Source organism: Balaenoptera borealis (assembly GCF_965194805.1).
Source record: "Balaenoptera borealis genome assembly, chromosome: 5".
In the NCBI taxonomy this organism is placed as follows: Eukaryota; Metazoa; Chordata; class Mammalia; order Artiodactyla; family Balaenopteridae; genus Balaenoptera; species Balaenoptera borealis.
Window position 1 is genome coordinate 144709229 of NC_138862.1, and position 13062 is coordinate 144722290.

Here is a 13062-nt window from a genome sequence, read left to right on the forward strand (position 1 = left end):
AGCCCCTTGGCTTTGCACGGGAGACCCAGCTACCATGTGTAGCACATGGAGATCCATCCTGTTTGGCTTTAAAAATTAGACTTGAAAGATAGAAGTGATTGTTTAAAACTGTGTACTTAGTGGAGGAAAAAAAAACCTTTCTATAAGAAACATTTCTGAAGCACTCATTCTGTTGACTTTAGATGAGAAATGTTCAAGGTGAAGTGAATAAAAACAAACTGTTGGGAAAGGAAGACCTTCCTTTAAAATGTCCTAGGTCCATGCTGTCCGATGGAAATGTGATTCATGTCAAATGTGGGATTTTAAGTTTTCTGATAGTCACATTGAGAAAGGTAAAGACGGAGAAATTTTAACAATTTTATTTAATTTTAGTATATCCAAAAATATTTCAATGTGCAAAAAATGTTTTAAAATAATCAGCATATTTTAGCATTGCTGTACTCTCTGTAACATGAGTGTGACTTTTACACTTAGAGCACACCTTCGTAGCACATGTGACTGGTGACTGCCATATTGAGCAGGGCAGCTCTAGACCAAAGGCCACATTCCTCAATTGCTGGGAAATCATGCCTGATCCATTGGAGAAGTTTCTGACTGGAGAATAAATGCCCCAATATTTTTTTCATGAAAGAGCTATTTTTTTCCAATATTTTTTGTTTATTGAAGTATAGTTGATTTACAATGCTGTGTTAATTTCTGCTGCACTGCAAAGTGACTCCGTTTCATATATATATATATATATATATATACACACACAATATATACTTGTTTTAATATTCTTTTCCATTGTGGTTTATCACAGGATATTGAATATAATTCCCTGTGCTATACAGTAGGACCTTGTTGTGTCTCCATTCTATATATACTAGTTTGCATCTACCAACCCCAAACTCCCACTCTAACCCTGCCCCAACCCCCTTCCCCTCGGCAACCACCAGTCTGTTCTCTATGTCCATGAGTCTGTTTCTGTTTTATAGATAAGTTCATTTGTGTCATATTTTAGATTTCACATATAAGTAATATCATATGGTATTTGTCTTTTTCTTTCTGACTTACTTCACTTAGTATGATAATCTCTAGTTGCATCCATGTTGCTGAAAATGGCATTATTTCATTCTTTTTTATGGCTGAGTAGTATTCCATTGTATGTATGTACCACATCTTCTTTATCTATTCATCTGTCAACAGACATTTAGGTTGTTTCCATGTCTTGGCTATTGTGAATAGTGCTGCTATGAACATGGGGATGCATGTATTTTTTGAATTATAGTTTTGTCGGATATATGCCCAGGAGTAGGATTGCTGGATCATATGGTAACTCTATTTTCATTTTTCTGAGGAACCTCCATACTGTTTTCCACAGTGGTTGCACCAACTTTCATTCCCACCAACAGTGTAAGAGGATTCCCTTTTCTCCACACCCTCTCTAGCATTTGTTATTTGTAGACTTTTTGATGATGGCCATTGTGACTGGTGTGAGGTGGTACCTCATTGTAGTTTTAATTTGCATTTCTCTAATAATTAGCAATGTTGAGCATCTTTTCATGTGCCTATTGTCCATCTGTAATGAAAGAGCTTCTTAAACTTCTCAGAAAAGGAAAAACATCTTCAGGCATTACATACGTATTTGCCATGCAGCACTGTCTGTGTGATGTGTGACTTTGGATCTGCTCCAGCTGACATGTGAGATGAGGTGACTTTCTCAGCCTTGGTGACTCACCAAACAGTATTCTTCTGGAAATATCATCAGTTGCCTCTGAGTCTATACAATTGCAGGTGAAGAGGTAAAGCATTAAATTGAATGATCAATCTGTAGAGATATCCTCCAGGAGAAGGAATGGGATTTCTGAAGTCAAGAAATGAAGCGCTTGATCACCAAGCTGGAAAAGGAAGCCCTAGTGCCTCCAGGTTGAGGCTGAAGGAAGCAGGCTTGGAGGAGGGGCAAGGGGAGGCCAGCTTTGTGCAGAGGAAGCAGAGTGTTAACCACTGCAGGAGTAGAGAGCATTCAGAGCTTGAAGGAGGTTTGTTGGCTAGTGGACATGGAGAATTGATGAAAAAATAACCAGCCTGTCCCTATCCGTTTATTTCCTTGTAAACAGAGCACAAGTGTTTATGTCTGAGGAAGGAAGGAAGGGAGGGAGGGAGGGAGGAAGGGAGGAAGGGAGAGAGAGAGAAAAAAGAAAAAGGTGCTTTCACAGAAAGCAGTAGGACACAGAGAAGAGAGAGAGAGCCGCCTTCATGATTTGCAGGGAAGTGTGACATTCTCCTCCACTCGGTCACAGGGCCAAAGAAGACAAAAGGGAAAGCTGGAAAGACTCATAGGGACCACCAGTCTTGTTTCTCTTCTAACCTTGATTTTCCTAAGGCCCCACGGAAAAGCAGTAGGAGATGAAGACCAACATAGTCTTGCGTCTCTTGAACAGTGATGTTTTACTCCAGGGCTTTTTCTGCTGAATCTTAGTGTCTCTTAGACACCTGTGGCAGTCCTGGTCTCCTGTTTGCAAAATGGAAGCCTGGACTGGCTAAATTGCTCACTCCCTCTAGAAATATTGTAGAACTATTCTTTCATCCTCTGCGACACCCATGATGTCTGATGTTCTAGGGAGTAGTATTCACTCCTGGAGAGTGGTGTTTCCCAGAAAGTACGTTGGTGGCAATGTGGAACAATTAATGGGAAATCTCCCATGTTGCTGGTGGGAGTGTAAAATGGTACAAAACCGCTTTGGAAAAAAGTCTTGCACTTTCTCATAAAATTAAATACACATTTATTTTATGACCCATCAGTCTCATTCCTAAGTGTCTGCTGTGCAAAAAAAAAAAAAAAACTTGTATAAGAAGATACATAGCAAGTTTGTTGTACTGCTGCAAAATGGAAACAGCCCCGGTGTCCATTCACAGGAGACTGCATAAACAACCTTCAGTACATCCATTCAATGGAACACTTAGCAGCAACATACGTGAATCTCTGAAATACTTTGCTGAGTAAAAGAAGCATTACACAAGAGTACCTACTATCTAATTCCATTTGTATGAAGTTTTTATGAAGTGGAAGGAGAGACAGAACTAATTTATGATAAAGGAAATCAAAACAATGGCTGTTGGAGTTGGGGGCAATTGACTGGGAAGGGACATGAGAAAAATTGGGGGATGATAAATATATTTTGATAGTATTTGGGCTAAAACAGTATGCGAATTTTTCAAAAAGTGAGAAACAGTATGTAAAATTTTCAAATGGTATACCTAAAGTTTGTGCATTTCACTATATGTATACTTGCCTTAAAAATAAAATAATTGAAAACAATTTTAAACTTTAATAATATACATTTCAATTTATTTTGAAATGCATCAAAAAGTAAGATGATGGATGGATGAATAGATATGTGATAAAGTGAACACATCAAATGTTAACAATTATAGAATCTAACTGATCTGTGGGTATTCACTGTGCAATCTTTCCAACTTCTCTGTATTTTGAAAATTTTCATAATAAAGTCTTGGGGGGAGAGGCACATGAAATTACAGGTTTCCCCTGCTGTCTGAAAGTTTGCAATACACCCCTTCACTTTTACAAAAGGCCTACATTAGTAAATGTTTTTCCTAACTGAGAGAAACCTGAAGAGGATTTTAGTGTTTACCAAAAAAAGCCATCTCATACTAATGTAGGTCTTACTTAAAAGCGAAATGGCATGTTGCAAACTTTCAGAAAGTGGGGGTTACCTGTATCTGTAAACTCTGGTCCTTTAGTGGGCACAAATTACTTTAGACTCTTAACCCATACCTTTCACAAAAATTAATTCAAATGGATCACAACCCTAAATATAAAAATAACACTATAAAACCTATTGAAAAATAAAGAAAAACTTTATGACCTTGGGTTAAGCAGAGTTTTTAGATATAACGCCAAAAGTATTCACGGAAAAACAATTGACAAATTGATGAATTGTTGAATTGATAAATTCAACATTTTTAAAACTTTTAAACTTCATAAAACTTTAAGAAAGTGAAGACAAAGCTCAGAGTAGTAGCAAATATTTCCAAATCATGTATTTAATAAAGAACTGTTTCCAGGATATATAAAGCACCTCACAACTCAATATTAAGACAACCCAATTAAATATGGGCAAAAGATTTGAATAGTCACTTCACCCCGTGAAGCATACATAAGTATATTCAATGTTATTAGTCTTTAGGGAAGACCACAGATCACTTCACACGCACTATGATGGTTATCATCAAAAAGACAAAGCAAGTATTGGCGAGGATGTGGAGAACCCAGAATCCTCATACGTTGCGGGTAGTAATGTAAAGGGTTGCAGGTACTTTGGAAAACAATTAGGCAGTTTTCTAAAAGGCTAAACATAAATTTACCATGGAATTCAGCAAGTCCACACGTGGGACGTTATACAAGACAAATGAAGCCATAGGTTCATGTACAGGCAGACCTCGGAGATACTACAGGTTAGGTCCAGACCACCGCAACAAAGCAAATGTCGCAGTAAAGCAAGTCACATGAATTTTTTTATTTCCCAGTGCATATAAAAGTCATGTTACACTATATTGTAATCCATTAAGTGTGTAATAGCATTATGTCTAAAAAAGGTACATACCTTAATTTAAAAAATGCTTTATTGCTAAAAAATGCTAACCATCACCCGAGCCTTCAATGAGTCCTAACCTCTTTGCTGGTGGAGGGTCTCGCCTCCGTGTTATGGCTGCTGACTGACCAGGGTCGTGGTTGCTGAAGATTGGGGGTGGGCGTGGCAAGTTCTTAAAATAAGACAGCAGTGAAGTTTACTGCATTGATTGACTCTTCCTTTCAAGAACGATTGTCTGCAGCCCGCAATGATGTTTGATAGCATTTTACTTACCCACAGTAGAATTATTTTAAAACTGAAGTCAGTTCTCTCAAACCCTGCTGTTGCTTTATCAACTAAGTTTATGTAATATTCTAAATCCTTTGTTGTCATTTCAACAGTCTTCACAGCATCTTCGCCAGGAGTAGATTCCATCTCAAGAAATCTCTTTCTCTGCTCATCCGTAAGAAGCAACTCCTCATCTGTTAACATTTTTCTCATGAGATTGCCGCAATTCAGTCACGACCTGGGGCTCCACTTCTAATTCTAGTTCTCTTGCTGTTTCCACCACATCTGCAGTTACTTCTTCCACTGAGGTCTTGAACCCCTCAAAGTCATCCATGAGAGTTGGAATCAACTCCTTCCAAACTCCTATTAATGTTGATATTTTGACCTCTTCCCATGAATCACAAATGTTCTTAATGGCATCGAGAGTAGTAAATCCTTTCCAGAAGTTTTTCAATTTACTTTTCCAGATCCATCAGAGGAATCACTAATCCTTGGTACCTATAGCCCTATGAAATGTATTTTTTTAAATAATAAGACTTGGAAGTTGAAATTACTTCTTGAACCATGGGCTACAGAATGGATGTTGTGTCAGCAGGCATGAGAACAACATGACTCTCCTTGTAGAACTCCCTCAGAGCTCTTGGGTGACTCAATGAGTAGTCATATTTTGAAATGATTCTTTTTTCTGAGCAGTAGTTCTTAACAGTGGGCTGGAAATATAAACCATGAAAATAAACCATGTTGTAAACAGATGTGCTGCCATCCAGGCTTTGTTGTTCCATTTCTAGAGCACAAGCAGAGGAGATTTAGCATCATTCTTAAGGGCCCTAGGATTTCAGATGGTAAATGAGCATTGGCTTCAACTTAGTCACCAGCTGCATTAGCCCCTAACAAGAGAGTCAGCCTGTCCTCTGAAGCTTTGAAGCCAGGCACTGACTTCTCCTCTTTAGCTATGAAAGTCCTAGATGACATCTGCTTCCAGTAGAAGGCTATGGTATCTACATTAACAATCTGTTCTTTAGTGTAGCCACCTTCATGAATTATCTTAGGTCTTCTGGATAACTTGCTGCAGCTTCTACACCAGCACTTGCTGCTTTACCTTGCACCTTTATGTTATGGAGATGGTTTCTTTAAAAGTTATGAACCAAGCTCTGCTTAAACCTTTTCTTCTGCAGCTTCCTCATCTCTCTCAGCCCAGCAATAAGGCTATTTCACTTTCTTATCATTCATGTTCACTGAAGTAGCACTTTCAATTTCCTTGGAGAAGTTTTCCTTTGCATTCACAGCTTGGCTAACTGTTTGGTGCAAGAGGCCTAGCTTTCAGCCTATCTCAGCTTTTGACATGCCTTAGTCCTTTCTATCTTTTGATTGAAAGTGAGAGATGTATAACTCTTCCTTTCACTTGAACACTTAGAGGCCATTGTAAGATTAGGCCTAATTTCAATATTATTGTATCTCAGGGAATAGGGATGCCCCAGGAGAGGGAGAGAGATGGGGGACTAGCCTGTCAGTGGAGCAGTCAGAACACACGCATTTATCAATTAAGTTTGCCATTTTATATGGGTGCGTTTCATGGCGCCCCAAAACAAATACAGTAGTAACTTCAAAGGTCACTGATCATAGATCACTATAACAAATGTAATAATAATGAAAAGGTTTGAAATATTGCGAGAGTTACAAAATATGACACAGAGACACAAAATGAGCAAATGCTGTTGGAAAAAATGGCGCCAATAGACTTGTTGGTCACAGGGTTGCCACAAACCCTCAATGTGTGAAGAACACAGTATCTGTAAAGTGCAGTAAAGTGAAGCACAATAAAATGAGGTATGATTGTAAAGACTTAAAAGGGGATGCTCAGAGTTCCATTTTTCATAGTCGCAAAAACTGGAAATAATCCAAACGTCCAGTTGGTGAAGGGCTGAACAAAATGCGGTTTATTCATACAATGGAATGTAACTCAGCAGTAAAAAGGAACAAACTACGAACACGTGCCGTGACCTGCTTGAATCTCCTAAGCATTTTGCTAAATGAGTGAGTCCAGTTACCAAAAGATCTCATACTCTACGTTTCCATTTGTATGAAATGTCCAGAAAAGGCCAGTCTATAGAGACAGAAAATAAGTAAATGACTGCCTAGGAAGAAACAGGTATGGACTGCCAATGACAAGAAAGCTGTTTTTGGGGTGATGAAAATGTTTTAAAGCTGGATTATGGCTGTGGTTGCACATGTCTGTAAATTCACTGAAAATCACTGAATTGTACACTTAAAACAGAGGAATGATGTGTTAGTATCTCACATTTATTACAAATAGCTGTGAAACAAAGACTGGTGGAACTCAAAAAACGGGGTTCTCTACAGTGATATGATGGTAGAGTTTTGTGGTTATGAGAATGGAATCTGGTATATGATTCCCTTCATCCTTACTGTGTGACTTCTAGAAGTTAACCTCTCTATGATTTATTTTACTCCTCTGTAATACAGGAATAATAGTAGTATCTACTTCTTACTAATGTTACAAAAATCAAATGAGATAAACAGTACACTTTAGCACAGCATTTAGCACACTGAGAGCTTAAATGTCAACCCTTATTACCATGATGATGATGATGTAGGGGAATTGGCTAGATTTTCACTTTCTTTTTGGCTCAGAGATCTTAATCTTGGATGAAAGTATTTGCTCCCAAGATACGGTACTGGGTTTTGTCGATATCCTTCCTGAAAGAGCCTGAATGGTATATGCTTTTCTAGTTCCTTATCTGACTTCTAATTTTACTCTATCTCCCTCTTGGCTGTGGTACCTTTAATTTCTTCTCATCAGACTTTCCAGAGCGCTAACGAGCAACTTCCTGTTCCTCCTCATTTGTGGCTTCCTGTGGTGCTGATGAACTCTGATCCGCTTTTTTTTTTTTTAAACCATCTTTATTGAAGTATAATTGCTTTACAATGGTGTGTTAGTTTCTGCTTTATAACAAAGTGAATCAGTTATACATATACATATGTTCCCATATCTCTTCCCTCTTGCGTCTCCCTCCCTCCCACCCTCCCTGTCCCACCCCTCTAGGTGGTCACAAAGCACCGAGCTCATCTCCCTGTGCTATGCAGTTGCTTCCCACTGGCTATCTATTTTACCTTTGGTAGTGTATATATGTCCATGCCACTCTCTCACCCTGTCACATCTTACCCCTCCCCCTCCCCATATCCTCAAGTCCATTCTCTAGTAGGTCTGTGTCTTTATTCCCGTCTTGCCACTGGGTTCTTCATGACCTTTATTTTCCCTTAGATTCCATATATATGTGTTAGCATACTGTATTTGTTTTTCTCTTTCTGACTTACTTCACTCTGTATGACAGACTCTAACTCCATCCACCTCACTACAAATAGCTCCAATTCATTTCTTTTTATGGCTGAGTAATATTCCATTGTATATATGTGCCACATCTTCTTTATCCATTCATCTGTTGATGGACACTTAGGTTGCTTCCATGTCCTGGCTATTGTAAATAGAGCTGCAATGAACATTTTGGTACATGACTCTTTTTGAATTATGGTTTTCTCAGGGTACATGCCCAGTAGTGGGATTGCTGGGTCGTATGGTAGTTCTATTTTTAGTTTTTTAAGGAACCTCCATACTGTTCTCCATAGTGGCTGTATCAATTTACATTCCCACCAACAGTGCAAGAGGGTTCCCTTTTCTCCACACCCTCTCCAGCATTTATTGTTTCTAGAGTTTTTGATGCTGGCCATTCTGACTGGTGTGAGATGATATCTCATTGTAGTTTTGATTTGCATTTCTCTAATGATTAATGATGTTGAGCATTCTTTCATGTGTTTGTTGGCAATCTGTATATCTTCTTTGGAGAAATGTCTATTTAGGTCTTCTGCCCATTTTTGGATTGGGTTGTTTGTTTTTTTGTTATTGAGCTTCATGAGCTGCTTGTAAATCTTGGAGATTAATCCTTTGTCAGTTGCTTCATTTGCAAAGATTTTCTCCCATTCTGAGGGTTGTCTTTTGGTCTTGTTCATGGTTTCCTTTGCTGTGCAAAAGCTTTTAAGTTTCATTAGGTCCCATTTGTTTATTTGTGTTTTTATTTCCATTTCTCTAGGAGCTGGGTCAAAAAGGATCTTGCTGTGATTTATGTCATAGAGTGTTCTGCCTATGTTTTCCTCTAAGAGTTTGATAGTGTCTGCCCTTACACTTAGGTCTTTAATCCATTTTGAGTTTAGTTTTGTGTATGGTGTCAGGGAGTGTTCTAATTTCATACTTTTACATGTATCTGTCCAATTTTCCCAGCACCACTTATTGAAGAGGCTGTCTTTTCTCCACTGTATATGCTTGCCTCCTTTATCAAAGATAAGGTGACCATATGTGTGTGGGTTTATCTCTGGGCTTTCTATCCTGTTCCATTGATCTATATTTCTGTTTTTGTGCCAGTACCAAACTGTCTTGATTACTGTAGCTTTGTAATATAGTCTGAAGTCAGGGAGCCTGATTCCTCCAGCTCCATTTATCGTTCTCAATATGGCTTTGGCTATTCAGGGTCTTTTGTGTTTCCATACAAATTGTGAAATTTTTTGTTCTAGTTCTGTGAAAAATGCCAGTGGTAGTTTGATAGGGATTGCATTGAATCTGTAGATTGCTTTGGGTAGTAGAGTCATTTTCACAATGTTGATTCTTCCAATCCAAGAACATGGTATATTTCTCCATCTATTTGTATCATCTTTAATTTCTTTCATCAGTGTCTTATAATTTTCTGCATACAGGTCTTTTGTCTCCTTAGGTAGGTTTATTCCTAGATATTTTATTCTTTTTGTTGCAATGGTAAACGGGAGTGTTTTCTTAATTTCACTTTCAGATTTTTCGTCATTAGTGTATAGAAATGCAAGAGATTTCTGTGCATTAATTTTGTATCCTGCTACTTTACCAAATTCATTGATTAGCTCTAGGAGTTTTCTGGTAGCATCTTTAGGATTCTCTATGTATAGTATCATGTCATCTGCAAATAGTGACAGCTTTACTTCTTCTTTTCCGATTTGGATTCCTTTTATTTCTTTGTCTTCTCTGATTGCTGTGGCTAACACTTCCAAAACTATGTTGAATAATAGTGGTGAGAGTGGGCAACCTTGTCTTGTTCCTGATCTTAGTGCAAATTTAAAGAGAAAAACCATATGATCATCTTAGTAGATGCAGAGAAAGCTGTCGACAAAATTCAACACCCATTTATGATAAAAGCCCTGCAGAAAGTAGGCATAGAGGGAACTTTCCTCAACATAATAAAGGCCATATATGACAAACCCACAGCCAACATTGTCCTCAATGGTGAAAAACTCTGATCCGCTTTAATGCGAGAAATCTAGCATAGCTCAAGGAGGGTCTGCGGTCTTTGCCTACAAAGTAAAATGGGTGGGTTTTCATACGTGCATTTTGTGATGACTTTGTTAGACACATATAGGCTTATTTTTGTAATGTAATTTTTGGTTGACATCATTTGAGGGCTAATCCTCAGCTGAGAAAAATAGGGTATTATTCAAGTTTGCTGGGGGTCGGTGGGTGTTGAAGAGAAGATAAGAATTAAATTTCTGTTTACAGAAGTTGGGTGAATGCCAGTCATACACAGTGAAGAGACTGAATTTAAGATTATTGGAACATAAAGAGCAATTTTATTACTTTTCAAGAACACTAACAATGTGAAGTAGCTGTTAACCAAGTGTTTCCATGAAGAGGTCCTGCTGGGGCTTCTTTCAATTTGGCAATTAGCAGCACCATTTACATACAAATCAAGAATGTGCTGAGATCCTTAAACAGTCCCTCCCACCCCAGATTAAGGTCACAGTCCAAAAGAAATCTTATTAATCCTATTAATTTGTGGGGCAAAAATTTCCTGCATATATAGTAGAGAGCCTTACAACCAGCTCAGGAAGGATAATCAGAGATTTAAAATTGGAAAACTTGGAATCAACATGGGGAGGAGGAAGGGTAAGCTGGGACAAAGTGAGAGAGTGGTAGTGTATATATGGATATATATACACTACCAAACGTAAAATAGATAGCTAGTGGGAAGCAGCCGCATAGCACAGGGAGATCAGCTTGGTGCTTTGTGACCACCTAGAGGGGTGGGATAGGGAGGGTGGGAGGGAGACGCAAGAGGAAGGAGATATGGGGATGTATGTATATGTATAACTGATTCACTTTGTTATAAAGCAGAAACTAACACACCATTGTAAAGCAATTATACTCCAATAAAGATGTTCAAAAAAATGGCAGTATTCCCCATACCCGTTGTCACTCTGATTTTCCAGGTCTCTCAAATATTTCAGCTTCAGCTGTTAGTTTCCATGTCCTTATGAAATTAAGCCAAGAACTAAGGAGAGGACGATGCAGCTGTGGGCAAGGTCACAACCCATGTTGGCAGATGCACTGGAAGGGAACTCTTCTTTCCTGACTCCTAATTCCATTTTCTGTCTAATCCATTGTGTTGAATTCTATTTCTGTTTATGCCACAACCTGTGTCCATTCTGTCTTCAACTCCATGGGTCATAAACTCCCCCAGACAGCCTGCTCTCTGCCTGTGGCTCAGCGTTTATCAATCCCCATCAGTCTTGCTCACCTTTGCCAATCATCTCTTAACTGGGGGCTGCATTTATAGCACATCCCCAACAGGAGCAGAGTGAGACAGTTACTCCTGCTTAGGTGATATGGTTTTAGTGGCAAATCAAAGTTTCTTTCACTCCCAAGTAGCTCTCTTAAGCCTTCTATGGCATCACTTTCCCTCCTGCGGTCTATAATTCCCACTATTATAGCCATGCCTTTAGGTCAGGGTTTGCTAGGACAGATGCCTCCAAACCCAAGCAGGTGGAAACAGGTCAAAGGGCACCTGCCTGTTTTCTAAGGGAGCAGTTACTACTCAGCTCCAGCTAAGTGCTGCCAGTGTTGCCAGATTGCTCTATTTTTGAAAAGAGATGGTAAATCCAGGTTTCTGTGTAAAGTCTCTCAACAAATAAATGCTGGAAGATAATTCCCAATTTTTAAAACACTGAGCAGTCCTGGCAATTTGTAGCCCATGAACCTATCAGTTCTTTGGGTTCATTATTTCATCCCAAATACAGATACTGAGATTCTGTTGCATGTCCAGCTTTGTGCTACATACTTTTATTCTACAGCCAGTGAAAAGCCAATGGGAAAAATGTCAGTTCCCCCAGTGTAATGAACTTGTCTGCATCCATCTGCTCCCTGAAGTCCATACCACCCTTTCCTCTATTTTTCCAACCTCACATGAGTTCAGCCCAGCTCCATACTCTGGAGCAATTACTGTCTTTGTTTAGATGAACATGAGGCATTCCTGAGACCAGCATTTAGGTGACCTTATGTCAACACAGCATTTATAGTCCTGACGACCACGTGCCTGTGTTTACCAGTGAGTTTCCTACTTTGGTCTTCAGCTCAACCTTTTTCCTCCCAGCACCCAATCATTGAGGAGGTCCGTGCAGATCTTGTTCAAATCCCTGGTGCTAGTCATCCCCTCTTCACCACCCTTCCATATAATCTAGCGCAGACTGTATCACCTTTCTCCAAAGAACTGTCCTGTCTTCAGCGATGCCCGCCACTGCCCCCATCCCCAGTTCCTCCTCACACTTTCCCACCCTGATCTCAGTAAGAACACTACCGCAGATATTTTCGAAAGGAATTTAAGCATGGGCTGTTACGGTTTATGGTTTTGGTGTTAACTAGCCCTTGACTTTTTCTGATGCTGAGACTTATTGAAATATTTCTGAACCTAGACCAAGAAGTAAAAATAGCAGGAACGGTATTAATTTGTGTAGGATAACTCTGCAATTAGTGACCCAGTGTAGCAATTCTTAGACAACAGTTGTAAGAAATGATGCATTTCAGATGCCCTGAGTCTGGTATCGATTGATGCATTTGCTGAGTTGGAGATTTCAGATTGGATGCAGTCCTCTGTTACCTGCCTGGCATTGCTGCTTTCCTCATAGGTCTGTTATCATATGGTATGTATCCCTAGGGTCAGGAGATGCAGTTGAACCCCTAGTTCTGCATGACGTGGTCCCATGAGCTAAGGCAAGGTAATTTTGCTAAGGTGCCATTTCCTCATAGAAAGTGAAGATACCGCCTTCTTCATTAATGTTTTATAAATAAACTTGTAGGCACGAGAGTTCAACCACCTTGGTTCAAATCCTGGTT